This window comes from Panicum virgatum, chromosome 7K, assembly GCF_016808335.1.
Source record: "Panicum virgatum strain AP13 chromosome 7K, P.virgatum_v5, whole genome shotgun sequence".
NCBI lineage: Eukaryota > Viridiplantae > Streptophyta > Magnoliopsida > Poales > Poaceae > Panicum > Panicum virgatum.
The window spans coordinates 52875997-52884775 of record NC_053142.1 but is presented as its reverse complement, the minus strand read 5'-3'; the positions used below and the strand labels follow the sequence as shown (position 1 = coordinate 52884775).

The following is an 8779-nucleotide window of genomic DNA, read 5'->3' as shown; positions in this document are numbered from 1 at the left end:
TCTTGGATTCCCTCGCCTGCTCCCGGAGCCCTTCGTCCATCATGTCCTGGCGCAGTCTTGTCGAGACGGAGCCTGACGTAGCTAGTGGCATCGCCCGCCACGTTGCTTAAGCGGGCGGTGTAGCTTGCGGCGTAGGCGGCATGATGGAAAAGCGCCGTGCTGTCGTATCCATTTAATGCTGCAGGCAGGCTCTGCGCGGGTGCGGCACAGGCGGCTCCACTGTGCTCCTTGGTAATACGCGGTGCACAGCGGGGCCTGACAAAGGCTGTCTCGTGTACCGCGGCGGCAGAGCACGCCTTGTCCATCGCTTTAAATGCGGTGGGTGGGCGAGTCTTCCTGCGGAAGACTCGCGCACGATCCCGCGCCTCCGGGACACGTGGCTGCTCCGGACCCCTACATGGTGAGGGGAGTCCGGACGGGCGCAGGAGGTCCCGGACCCCTCTGGGGGTCCGAGGTCTCGGCGGTCAGCTCGGAGCTTCCCTTCCTTAGAGACACGTGGCGTCACCGGACCCATCCCCAGGCGGGGAACGGTCCGGGGCCGTTGGCCTGGTGAGGGAAAAGCCTGGCCTGTGGGACCTGGCTACTCCGTCCTTCCCGTGCAGTTACGGATAACTACGCAGGTCCTGCCTTGCTGCAGGAAGAGTGGGTATCCCTGCTACAGGGTACCGACAGACGGCAACGGCTCAGAGATACCACTCACTCTTCTCCTCAGTCCACGCCAAGAAGAAGAGCCGGCGAGAACCAGCAGCTCAGCACTACAGCACAGTTCACCAGCAGGAAAAAGAGAGAGAGGAATGTGGATTGTCTTTTGTGTGTGTGTGTGTGTGTGTTACCTGGACGTCTCCAGGTCTTCTTATAGGCAAGAGAGAGCTGCTCACAATCACAGCAGATCAATTGCGCTATAAAACACCATTAAACAGCAGTAGTAATTCCCGGCAAAAGATTCACACATACTTGGCTGCGTCACAATTCACGCGGTCCATCACGCGAAAACATACGTGAATATGCGCACGCGTGTGCATTGTGTAAATCAGCCCCCATTCTTCCCTTTGTTGTATGTTTAGACACAAGAGGGTGGCTTACACCAACTTAAACTAGCAATATAGCAATATAGGACTAAAGGTTGCCATGCACTCTTGCTTTGGAATTTCTAAAATGGGCCTCTCCATGGGCCTATTTTTCCAGCATTGCCTTACAGATAGCATCTTAAATGTTAACATTGCATTCTAAAAAGCTGCATGAGCTTTAGAGTAGCATATATTAAAGACTTTGTTTCTAAAAAGCTGCATGAGCTTTAGAGTAGCATATATTAAAGACTTTGTTGACGACAAGGGATTTGGAATGATGGCCCAATAATATATTAATATTATTGTGTGAATGTGAATATAAAGCATGCTTGGCAGCACTTTGAATCTGGAATGCACGCCGGATAGTAAAGCAATACGCCCCTACAAATGGGCTACTCGATCCATGTTCTTTTATTGGCCTGATCCGTAGATGGTTCTCCTCGTTGTACAAATTTTGTGAAGTGGCTAAAACATTGCTTCAAATTTGGATCCGCCTCCATTGAATCCAGCATGTACATCGATTCAAGTTGAGTGTGATTACCGTCTCTTCTTTTTTTTTTTTTGGTAAGACTATGCTCACAAACGCACACATGCTCACCCTAACGAATACACACATGCAGATCCTATCCTTTAGAACGCCCTTCGAGGGACTGATTGCTAGATTTTGAGATTAATGAAATCACTACAAGCGCCTCATTATTGACGGCCAGTATATCACCTTACCACTAAAAGAATACCGTAGATAAATCCTAAAATAAATCCAAGAAAGTGATTACCTGCTTTTCCTGTGGGGGTACCTCTACCACCACCGCATCTCCATCTTAAGAAGTTCTCTTATGGTGAGTCAAACCTTACGGGCAACAGCCACTTAAGATACACGATTCATCAGCCCTACACTCTCAAACTTTGCTGAACCATCATGTGAGCCCCGCAATCATTTAAAACAAGAGCCTCTCTCCTTTGGCCTCTCACGCACACATGATTATTTTTCTCACCAAAATCTCAGTTTGTGGTTCCTAAGACTTGAGATGCCGGCGTTTGATATCAGTGAAGTCCTCACCGATCTCTTGTCCTCATGCGCTAGCTGCCGGTGTTGTTGCTAAACGGTTTTGTCAATGTCCATGTAATGCACGAGCATAGTATTCCTCACTTATATTTTATTTTCACTGCAAATGTCGGCAAAGTTCTTATCGGCGTCGGTGTATTTTAGTTGCATTATAATGCTTGATGGCAGAATGTTATTTGCATTAACTCGGTTCAACCTAAACTACCAGCATATGCATGATACTGTTACAATGTGATATTTATTTGCACGGATTTGCTTATGGAATCCATTAGTATCATATTACTTATAGAAACTCCCTGGGTTACTCTAAAATGTTGGATGAATAATTATAACATCAACCATTCAGATATTTTTATTCTTTTTATTAGCATGGTAATTTCTAGGTTCCCTTGGCAAATGTTATAGCTTCTCTTTGCACGCGCATGGTTTAGTTTCAAAGAGCATTACAGGTACGGGAGTGGGCGTGGTGCTTGTCCTGCCCTTATTCCTTCCTTCTAGCTTAGTGCTCGGCCTCGGCTGTGCTGAGGGCATGGGGCGGCTCTTGGTGGTTGTCAACCTTGAGATTGCTTTGACTCTCAAAGATTCTTGGGATGTCTTATAATTTGGAACGGATGGAGTATTACACAATTTGTCAATTATAACTTGGGTTTTCCTTTTCAATTGTTTATCTACTTTAGTTAGCCAAAGGGTGCTTAGCCTAGCGGTTAAGACACTCGAGCGGCACTCCACAGGTCCTGAGTTTGAATCCCCATCGGAGCGAATTTCAGGCTATGGTTAAAAAAATCCTCTCGCCGGTCCCGTGTGCCAAAGCACTGGTAAGAGCCGGCCCAGGTCGGCCTGAGGACCGTATATGGCCCAGGCAATTCCCAGGGGTTACGATTCCCAGTGTCAGGGTGGGGCTGGGGTTCGGGGATTTTCTCGGTCGGGGAAGCCGAGGCTTCTTCTTAGCTTAATACCGGTGGGGCGGTCTTTCCCCACCCGGCCTTGTTTATCTACTTTAGTTACAGTTCACTTGGTGTGGTATGGATTTGTGGCATATCAGCTAGCCTCTACCAAAAAAATTTCGATCATAGCTGTTCCCCATTTCTTCACTACACAGTTGTCTGCTTGGCAGCAGCAGTAGCTTCTTTTTTTATTCAACATGTCATCTGACTTGTTTATAGTGTTAGATGCCAAAAAAAATTACCTGCAAGTAATATTTTTCCCATATTTACTTTGTGTCACTGTAGCTGGTTCTCGTATGATCTGATCACCTGAAAGTAGAGGTCCTCTGTACATGTAGCAAGTGGATTTTTTTTCTTCCTACGTGGCACTCCATCCATCTAAAATGAATTGAATTAATATGTGATCTCACATGAATTAAATTAGTTGTCCATGTAATTTTTTGATATATACATTGTACTCTTCAACATGACTCACCTTAATTGAATTATATACAACAATTTTTTTGTGTCTGTTGCTTTGTGAGATTGAATTTGTTTATCTCACCTGAAGTTTTTTGGACCTCATGATGCGTACTTTGTCTAGCATATTAAATGTATGTCATTGTTGGCGTTCAAAAATTTTGTGTGTTTTGTATAGCAGTTAAAGTGTTGGTGATGTAGCAAAACCATTTTTTGGGGATGAATTTGTTTTCTTACTCATGTACTAGTAAGGTGCCCGTGGGCCACGGACAAATTTCAAACATACACCAAGTAATACATGATTCCTAGTCCAAGCTGAGAAACATACTTCATAAGATTGAGAATTTCTTGAATGAGGAATATTATCTTTAGCTTCATTCCCTTTGAATTTCTACATAAGATTGTTGTGCCAAATGGACAAACTTGCTTAGAAGCATGTCTAACATGTAACATCTACTGATGCTCTTATATATTGTAGAACCAATTTTTTTTCACATAATGAATCACACGCCTGGTAGCCATGAAAGAGAGGACGGGGCCGCGGCGGATGTCACGCACATGCCAGCGTGATGGTGGAGCCCTCGCGCCCTCCACAAGCACCGCCCTGCTCGTTTCGCTTCCTTCACAGGCTCCTCCATCTTCTTTGCTCCTCCACCGAGCGTAAAGCCGTAGAAGGCCAAGTAGCAGCCAACAGGTGATAACGTGTTCTGATGCTCAGGGTCTCAAAGATCATGAGCAATAAGTGTCACAGACAACAACTAACAACTGGATCCCCCAGCCTGAACCTGAGACTGGGATGAATTTTCATTGCCGGACCTCAAGTTCACAGCAACCATGTCTTCCTGCTTCGCTGATGAGAGTGTCTCCATGCCAGGAAGTGCAGCAGCAATTTTACGGAATAACGCGTGCTCACAAGTTTGTGATGGTCAGTGACAGGCAGAAAAATAAAGGCCTTCCCAAAGAAAAACACACTACTCCGACAGGAGACATGTGAGCGGTTTATATTTCTGAAGCATACCTTAATGTTAAACCCAGCTTTAGCACTGGTTTCAATAAACATGACGGCAAGGTCCTTCGCCTTGCCTTCCCCTTCCTCTATCGAGACTTGCCTGTTCCATGAGATGCAACAGAATTCAGCAAGAATATAAGAGTGACACATTGGGATTCCAGTTGTAGTGACAAAAACAAGCAACAAGAAAAACACGCTTGTATACATTGAGTAAAGATACATAGCATATGCTAAGTAAATCTAGGCTTAAAGAAAGCAAAGCTTCCAGCTTTTTGCTAAATGCCAACCCAAAACACGTGCTTCAGAAGAATGCTCTAAATGCCTCACTGAGATTGAGCCCTGGACCCAGGTCCCTCTTGATATACTCAGCAACACCGCACAGGATTATTGTGAATCACAAAGTTTAGGGTGATATCCACCAAAAAATTCCTACGAAATGCAATCCAAATATTTTTAAGTTTTTTTTTTGCTTGGTATATATTTTGTTGCCATTATCACAAAGTTCAGATTGATTGAGAATAGAATGGCTGATGCAGTGATACTGAAATACTACATGGTAACTGTATTTCGGTTCCTTCTTTTGCTACCTGAAACTCATTTCATGAAAACCTGGAAATACATTCTGTATTTTCCAAACTCACCACGCTGATTCTGCAGATTCCTAGTCCAATAACAAGTACTCACCACGCTGTTCCTGCAGATTCCTAGTCCAAGCTGAGGAAATTCTCGCAGATAACATGCATTCAGTTCACAAAACAAAATCATGAGGAAATTCTCTCTGGTCTGCTTCTAATTTGAATGGTATACCTACAACTAAAAATTTACCTGCTAAAGCTAACCAGTACTATTCTCTGAACAATGGAGTGAGCTGAAATCAACTGCTACTATTCATTGCAGCCATTCCACAAATTAACATGTCCTGTTCTCTGAAATCCAATGCAACCCTAAACTCAGGAATGGAACAAATTAAATTTGATCACAATTGAAAGCAGTACATCTTGAAACGGCACAAGCTAACTCAGTTTGAAACGGCATACTTTCCTAGAACATATATCTTTTTAGTCAGTGCTGATGGAAAAGTTTAACTGCTATCCTGCTTTAATAAAGCCTAAGATTGCTTACATCAATTCAACCCAGAGAAAACATGCAGTTTTCCTAAAATCTTAGAACAGTCTTGCATTCAGTTTCAGAAATTGGTAGTGTTGATCTAATCAACGGAATTCAGAGTATAATAAAAGCCCGAAACAAATCATATGATTTGAAACTGCATCACAACCATAGATAGCTACAATATGTGAATAGCTCTCATTGAATCTGGAACGTGAAGAAAATTGCAGTTTCCCTAACGCGAGGGAAGGAACTACCTGCAGAGATTGTCGAGCCATTCTTGTGGGAAGTGGCGGCAAAAATGATCCGTTCAGTCCCCAGCCACTGGCAATAGGCCGTCGGCCTAGCTAGGCTGTGGCTGCATACCCTCCGCAAGCTTCAGTCGTATGTAGCCATCTGCCATCCATACCATAACCTGAAAAAAAGGAAAGGGTGAGATACATAAGACCATAACCTGAAAACATGGCAGCTAAAAGATCGATTACACTTAATGCCAAGGAGACCACAAGCAAGCAGAATCTCCAAACTCAAATGGGCCCAAATTAACACCATACCGCCAACCCCAACCTATATCCTCGCCGACAACTCAAATGGGAGCGTATGCTGACCCTAAAGAACTCGTACACATGGTATTCGGATACTGTGTAATTCCAAGAATAACGATCAGCAATGAATTTGTTAACTGCTGCAAGAAAGCTTCCAAGAACTGCAACAAGATACAGCAAACAAGATAGTAAGGAAAGATCTATTATAAGAAAAAAAATGCAAGTGAAGTTACTTCCTTGACCTGTACAAGTTAAGCATGAGGGGACAATATTATGATATTGTAAATTGTGGTCACGACTACATGTATTTTTGGGGCAGTGTCAGTTGTTCAGTTCATAATTTGGTTCTAGCTATGCACCACAAGGGTAGCAACTCAAACAGGAAATAGCAAGAATAGTCAGCTACCCAAAACTGAGATTTCAGATATGAGCACAGCAACCACCATCTTAGCCGCCACAGCCTGCTTGGTGAGCACCCGCTGCCGCAGCTTGGAAGAGAAGGACGACGGGATAAATAAAGAGGAAAACGCCCGAAACTTGACCAAATCAAAAGGAATCGCTCCCAAACTTTGCATAGGTGATCTCCATGGAGTTGGTAAGCTATCCCGAAAGAGTCATGTCTCAATTCGAACTCAAACTCCAGGAATTTCAGATCACGAGCAAGAATGTAGTTTTTCTCACCAAAACGAAATTGGTTCGTTTCTTCGTGCTCGTGTTGATTCAATCAAATTCACTCATGGAGTAGCATCAACACATGTCTTTGCACGAATCAAACAAACCAAAAGCTCCCTAAATGCTCGGATTTGAGAAATCGAGCCAAGAACGAGAAAAACTGCACGTGCCATGTTGGTGGTCGTCGCCTCCTCGTCCGGGATCTGCCGTGCCAGCGGCAGCCGAGTCGCCGGCACCGGCCCGATGTCGGCGGCCCGCGTGTCCCTGGGGTCGTCGCGTGGTGTGGTTGTGGCCTCGAGCCCCTCGACGGAGGTGGCGTCGCTGGGGGTGCGGAAAGGGCCACAGCCTAGCGTCGCTCGGCGGCGACCCCGCGCGGCCACGCGAAGCAGCAACGGCGGCCTCGGCCGCCTGGCTTCGCACCCCACCCGCCGTGGCCTTACCCAGCGGCGACGACGGAACGCTGTGTGGGTTTGCCAGTTCAAGGCTGGCGCGCGGGAGTCCGACGTCTAGACGAGCAAGCGACACCAATTTTGGGAAGAAAATGAGTGCGGGGTGGGGGGAGATTCGAACGAGGGGCGCGGCAGAGGGACGGCTGCGCGCGGCGCGCGGGCGATGGGGTGGCCGCTTCAACGCGTTGAAGCAGATGTTCCAGGGCCGTTGGATGTAGTTGTAGATCTGTTAGGTGTATTTTGAGCCCTCGATTTTTACAGAGTGGAGATTTGGGGTACAAATCAGTTGGTGCACTGCTTTCTGAGCGTCTCAGCGGGGGGCGCGAGAGTGGGTGGACATAGAGAATTTAATCGTTCCCTTATAGGATGGACTCGGTTCGCAAACCCCAATGGCGAATTGGCTGAGTCATCATCGCATCGAGCGGCCTCACTATACTCGGCATTTTTTTATCCTGTGCACGTGGGTTATTAGGTCCTTTTGCTTTCGATTTCGGATTGTTTTGGATCCAGTTTTAAGGGTGGAATTTTTATTTGAGTTGTGTTTTTGTTAGTCTATTTTGAGAGGATTTTGACTCGATTAGTGTTCGGTGTTGTGTGCTTGATTTGAGGGCTTTTCACATGGGTTTGCCTTGGGTCTGCTCATGCAGGTGGTGGACAGGCGGAGGACGGCATGTGCACAGAGCTCTGGAACCTCTATGCTGGTCCGCTGATCACGGTGCATAGGATCAGGGACAAGGTCTAGCAGAACCACGGTGATTTAGTCTAAGGTTCCTTGTTACTTTGTATCGATCTATGGTCAAAGCTAGCTTCGTTTTGTCTTCCGTTAGCTATGTATTGATAGGCAATTTATCTGTTCTTTTTCTGTTTTGAGTAATTATAGACCATTTCCTGTTCTGTTCCTTGTTAGTTTGTTCTATTCTGTTAAGCAACACTACTGGTAGTCAACCTAAATATTAGATTGAAGTCTTCTAACGCCTAGTATGTTTTAGGAAATGCTTGATCTATTCAGAGGTTGTAAAAGATTGTCACAACTGTTATTCAGTTATCATGTAGGAATTAGTTCTATAGTTAGGATTGCTGTTGCAAAAATAATTTCTCTCTCTGTGTGCGTGTTCGAGAGATGCTTGATTATTCCTCTGTTCCTATAATTAGCCAAGGACTGCACGAGTGCTTAGAGAAAAAATGGTATAGTTAGTTACTCAGAAGAAAAAATGTTACAATTTTCTTTTCTTCTTGCTATAGCCCAGTGGCCAAAAAAACCATAGATTTGTTGTGTCACATAAGGACACTTGACCTACTTATTTGGGATTTTAAACACATGATTTTTATTAAGTGGTGTTACTCAGTAATCACACCAAGCACCACTAGTATAAGTTGTGCAGTTTTTTTAGCCAGAATGGTGTAAGTTTTATTCAATTAGCATAGATTTTTAATAATTATTACCATAAGATTTTTGTATTA

At 44.8% G+C, this 8779-nt stretch overlaps 1 long non-coding RNA gene across 3 annotated transcripts; it reads right to left on the bottom strand.

The window, feature by feature from the left end:
- Positions 1 to 3842: 3842 nt before the first annotated feature.
- Positions 3843 to 7436, bottom strand: LOC120642239. 3 transcript variants are annotated; one of them, XR_005662543.1, is made up of 5 exons: positions 6138 to 7436; positions 5910 to 6067; positions 5371 to 5489; positions 5187 to 5259; positions 3843 to 4645 (listed from the first exon to the last, which is right to left on the bottom strand). It is a non-coding gene; the product is annotated as an uncharacterized LOC120642239 (long non-coding RNA). The 3 variants fall into 3 exon arrangements; XR_005662541.1 differs by having other exon boundaries at positions 5910 to 7430; XR_005662542.1 differs by having other exon boundaries at positions 5371 to 5471; positions 5910 to 7425.
- Positions 7437 to 8779: the final 1343 nt, after the last annotated feature.